The following is a 5,386-nucleotide window of genomic DNA, read 5'->3' as shown; positions in this document are numbered from 1 at the left end:
GTTGGTCAGATGTTCTATAGTGATATGTGCTGTTCTGACCAAGCAGCTCCCTGCTTGGGGCTCCTTCAAGTCCACTATGCCATATAAGATGGAGTGTCTTCTTCATGGAAGAGTCAGGAAGCCAGCACCACAAGATTGAATAGTTAAATTAAAGATATTGGAAAGTTAATAGGAGAATAAGCTATGATGATATTTGAATGCCAAAAAGTATATTTTGTATTTTCTCCTGGAGGCAATAGGGAGCCACTGGAATATATTGAGCAGTGAGGTTGATAAAATTGACCTGTGTTTTAGGAAAATCACTTTAGTGGCTGGGGAAATGATTAGTGTGGGGAGAGAATTGAAATGGACCAACCAGCATATAATTACAATAGTCCAGGACTGTGGATGTGAGGACCTTTTAGAAGAGTGAGAGTAGTGGCAGTGGATAGAATTAAAGAGGCATATTTGAGATTGCAAAGGAGAAATAATTAGACCTTTGCAATAACTCATGTACCACAACATGGTAAGCCATTCCCCAGTTGATAGATATCTTCTCAGTTTGCAATTCTGTGCCATAATAAAATTAACTACCATGAAAATATATGTATATATATATTTTTTTCTTTTTTTCCTTTTAATGTTTTTGGGGAACAAACATTAGCAGCAGTTCTGGGTCAAAAGATATATACATTTTTATAGACCCTGGGCATAGTTCAAAATTGTTTTCCTAAATTGCTGGATTAGTTCAAACTTCCAACCAGACAAACATTAATAAACCTTTTTTCCCCCCCATATCCTCTCCTACATTTTTAATTTTCCTTTCTTGTCACGGAAGCTAATTCAATGGATATAAAGTGGCACTTCAGAGTTGTTTAAATTTGCATTTATCAAATTAAAATTTATTTAGATAATTATTTTAATGACTATTAATAGCTTTAATTTCTTCTGAAATCTGACAGTTCATATCCCTTCGTTAAGGGAGAGCTTCAATTTTTAAATTTTTTAAATGATTAACATAAATAATTTTACAAGTACATGTGAAGCAATTTAATTATTTTTCATTTTTAATATATTTAGAAATGATTCCTTTATCAGGAAAATCTGTTTAGAATTTTTTTCTTTTTAGTTTTTGGTCTTCCCTCTTATTTTAGTTATATTATTAGTTTCATTTGTTGGAACCTCTTTTTAATTTAATATTATCAGAATTATCCAATTGACCTACCATGATACTCTCTATCTTGTTTAGTCATGGACTCTTTCTTTTCCCATGAATCTGAGAGAAATTTTTCCCCATTTTCTCCTGTCAATATGATGTCACTCTTTATGTCACATTCATATACCCATTTTAAACTTATTTTGGTTTATGGTTTGAGATGTAGACCAATGTGAGCTGCAGCACTTTTGCCAAATGGTAGATTGTTTTTGCCCCCAAATCTTGGATATGTGGGTCTATCAAACAACTAGTTACTATGGTCATTTACTTCTACATATTGTGTACCCAATAGATTCCCTGGATTAATTGCTCAATTTCTTGTCTAGAACTGGATTGCTTTGATAATTACATCTTTGTATTATAGTTTGAGAACAGATAATGCTATTTTACCTTCCTTCACTTTTTTCATTTATTCTTTTGATGTTCTTAATCTTTTCTTTCTCCAGCTGATTTTTATAATTATAGCCAAATTTCAGAACTTACAGGCAGAGGAGAAAGTATTACAGGCAGTTAAAAAAGAAACAATTACATCAACTGATGGTATAGTGAAGTAAGCAGAAACAGTTGGATATTGTACACAGTGCAGGAATATTGTATGAGGAACAACTGTGAATGACTTGACTATTCTCACCAATACAACAATCTAAAACAATCCCAAAGGACTTATGATTTAAAAAACTGCGATCTGCTTCCAGAGAAAGTATTGATGGAGTCTGAACCCAGACCAAAGTAAATATTTTTACTTCCTTTTGTAATTTTTTTTGTTTGAGTTTCCTCTCACAAAATTATTATTGAGGAAAACATTTTATATAATTCCTCATGTAAAATCATGTAAAAACTACATAAAATTGCTAATCAACTCAGTAATGAGGGCTGAGTGGTAGTAAAGGAAAAAAATTCAGATTACACATTCTTTTTAAATTGTTAGAAACTGTTTTTACATGTAATTGTGGATAATATAATAAAATTTAAACAAATAAGAAATAAAAGGAACAATTACATTCATTCCTATGCTTTCCAATGTTTTGATAGGAATAAATGTATTTATTAAAAAAACTACTTTTCTCTTTCTACTGACATAATTATATGAATTTTGTTATTTTTGTTAATGATTTAATCACTTATATTTAGAGTTTTCCTAGCATTAAATTAGCTCCACATTACTCATATAAAATCCACATGGTCATGATTTGTGATCTTTTTAATATGTTTCTGTGAACTCTTTATTAGTATTGTGAATTTTAAAAGTCTCCATCTTGGTCTAGCACCCAAAAATTGTGCACACCCACCTACACGGGCATGCGCTAGTCAATGACTAATCAGAAATAACTAACTGCCCACCTGGGCTGTCCTAAGCCAAGCTAGAGCCAACCATTGGATTTGTGAGACACAGGAAGAGAGGTAGGGAACAGCCTCTGAGATTGGCGGAACTTCCTGTGGAGAGAGCTAGGGGGGTTGGTGTTAGGAGCTTGGAGAGAGAGGACGCCCGCAGACAGCTTTCCTTCAGATCGGTCACGTGAGTTAAGGACGGGTTCTTTCCACCTGGGCCTTTAGGCCTAAACTCCCTCTGCCTTGGTCAGAGGTTGAGTAGCCTCTTTCCCTTTTCTCTTCTCTCCTTCTCTCCCTAACCTTTTCCCTACTCCCAGTGTGATTAAACCTCCATAAACCTCATTCTGACTTGAGTGTTTCATTTTAGGAATTTCATAAGTAAATTCCTTGGCGGCCATTGTTAATATTATATAAATCTTGTAGCCACATTTGTAACCATTACTATATTATAACCTTCTCCCAGAAGCCTTAAATTTCCCCATTACAGTTTGGCTAACCACTACGGGAAAAAAGAACCTTATCAGTCTTCTGATCTCCTTACTATCACCTGGGAGAAATCCCACCCCGGCTACCCCCCCCTGGCTCTTGGCCCTGCCTTAGTGCTTGGAAGGTTTCTAGAACCTCAATAAATTTCCTGAATTTTCTTGCCTTTTCAACCCACTTATTGCTCACTCCCTCAGTCCTGTTACCAAATACCTTGGCTTAAAGACACAGCTGCCAGAACAGGTGAGTATAAAACACCTTTTCTCTTTTCCCTTTACCCCTTAAGTTAAATTGGGGTCAACAGGATTTTTTTTTCCTTCTCCTCTTTGTCTCTCATTTCTGTCTCCTTTTACTTTAAGGAGGTGGCTCAGTAGAGAGAGGCAGGCCAGGCTTACCTAATCAACTAAGCAAGGAGGAACCTCAGGAGAAGGAGCTCTTAGGAGCTCCTAGCCCGCAAAAAACAGCTGAATACAGCTAGGGAGCTAACTTAAAACCAATTTTTTTTTCTGTTTCCTGGCCTTTCTAGTCTTAAAAATTTAAGTGGGCTTTGCTCAAGGAAGATAGCACATGGTCATAGGGGCTTTAGCCTGAGGGCCAAAGAAGATTGCTGGGACCCACCCACATACACTTTGTAAAGAAGGAGAATTTACAATACAATAGGCCCTTAGCCTGTATAGGGTTGTAGACTCAGAGCCACCTATTGTAAAAAGAAAAAGCCTGTGGAAAGTTTGCTGCTTTGCCCTGCTCCCCACTTGCTTTGTGAAATTACAAAATATACATATAAAAATGAGTACTATATCCTTTGACAATTATAAGGCAGCTGAAGAAGTAGGGGCATTGAGGAATGAAGGATACCTCCAAATTTTTATATTAATAGGTACTGTCATTTTTGTACTCCTCAATACTATATTTAGAGATGAAAAAATAAAACAAATTGAGGATAAAATAAAACAAAATGAGGAGAAAATAAAACAAAATGAGGAGAAAATAAAACAAAATGAGGAGGAAATAAAGCAAAATGAGGATAAAATAGAAAATATTGAGGATAAAATAGAAAATGTTGAGGATAAAATAGAAAAAATTGAGGATACAATAGAAAAAATTGAGGATAAAATAGGAAATATTGAGAATAAAATAGAAAAAATTGAGGATAAAATAGGAAATATTGAGAATAAAGTAGGAAATATTGAGGATAAAATGGGAAATATGGAAGATAAAATAGGAAAAATTGAGGATAAAATGCAAGCCCAATTAGAAGATCTAAAAAGTTTCTTACAGGATCAATTGACAAACAACCACTCTACCAGAAATAGACCTGTTTCTGAACCTTTGAATGAGGAAATTTCCTTCCCTGAAATAGAGATGGAAAATACCTTTCCTATAGCCAAGTTAACAGACTGCTTCTCTCGTGTAGTGCAAATCTTGTCTGAATTTAATCCCCAAAACCCTTCCCCGGCAATCCCAGATTCTCATGTTCCTTCTCCTACAGAAAACCAAATTCCAATGCAAGAGAGATCTTGTCCCCCTAGAAAAACCTGTCCTTGTCAAACTGACCCACAGGTGCAAAATCCAACTAGAGGCCTGTTTCCTCTAAGAGAAGTACCTGAAATAGGACGAAATGGGGATGTGGTGACTTTAAGACATAGGATACCGTTTACTCCCCAAGAAATAAATGAATTTACACGAAATATTCCCACATATGAACAAGATCCTTTTCTAGTAACAAAAAAGATGGGAGACATATTTTTTCAGTATAATCCGTCTTACAAGGACGTTGAGAGCTTACTCCAGGCTTTTTTAAGTGAACGTGAAAAAAATAAAATAATTGCTCATGTCAACAAAACCAGGGGGCGTAATGCAGCACATTGGCCATCTCAGGATCCCGAATGGGACTATAACAATCCTGAGGATTATCTACATCTATACCGTTGTAGAGAGGCCATCCTCACGTCCATGAAGGAATGTGCGGACAGTACAGATAAGTGGATGGAACTGGAAAAAATTAAGCAAAAGGAAAATGAAACACCCTCCAGATTTATGGACAGAATTATCGAGTTTGGGGACAGATACTTAGATTGGGACTTAACTAAAGAGAGTAGTATAAGACAAGCTAGAAGAATCTTTGTAAACAATTCTTGCAAAGCAATTAAAAATTATTTCAAAACACAATGCCCAAGATGGTCAGATATGGACCTTGAAGAATTGCGAAAAACAGCTATATATGTTTTAAAGGGAAACGAAGAAAAGGAGAAAGAAAATGATGATGACATGGAGGAAATGAAGAAAAAAATGAGATATTTAATAGATAGGATAACTAAATTAGAAAGTGGGCAGGGTAATGAACCAACGACAATTGCCCCTCTCCAGAAATCCAATTAT

The sequence above is a fragment of the Monodelphis domestica genome, chromosome 1 (assembly GCF_027887165.1).
Source record: "Monodelphis domestica isolate mMonDom1 chromosome 1, mMonDom1.pri, whole genome shotgun sequence".
NCBI lineage: Eukaryota > Metazoa > Chordata > Mammalia > Didelphimorphia > Didelphidae > Monodelphis > Monodelphis domestica.
The sequence above is the reverse complement of the archived record's forward strand: the minus strand, read 5'-3'. Positions refer to the sequence as shown.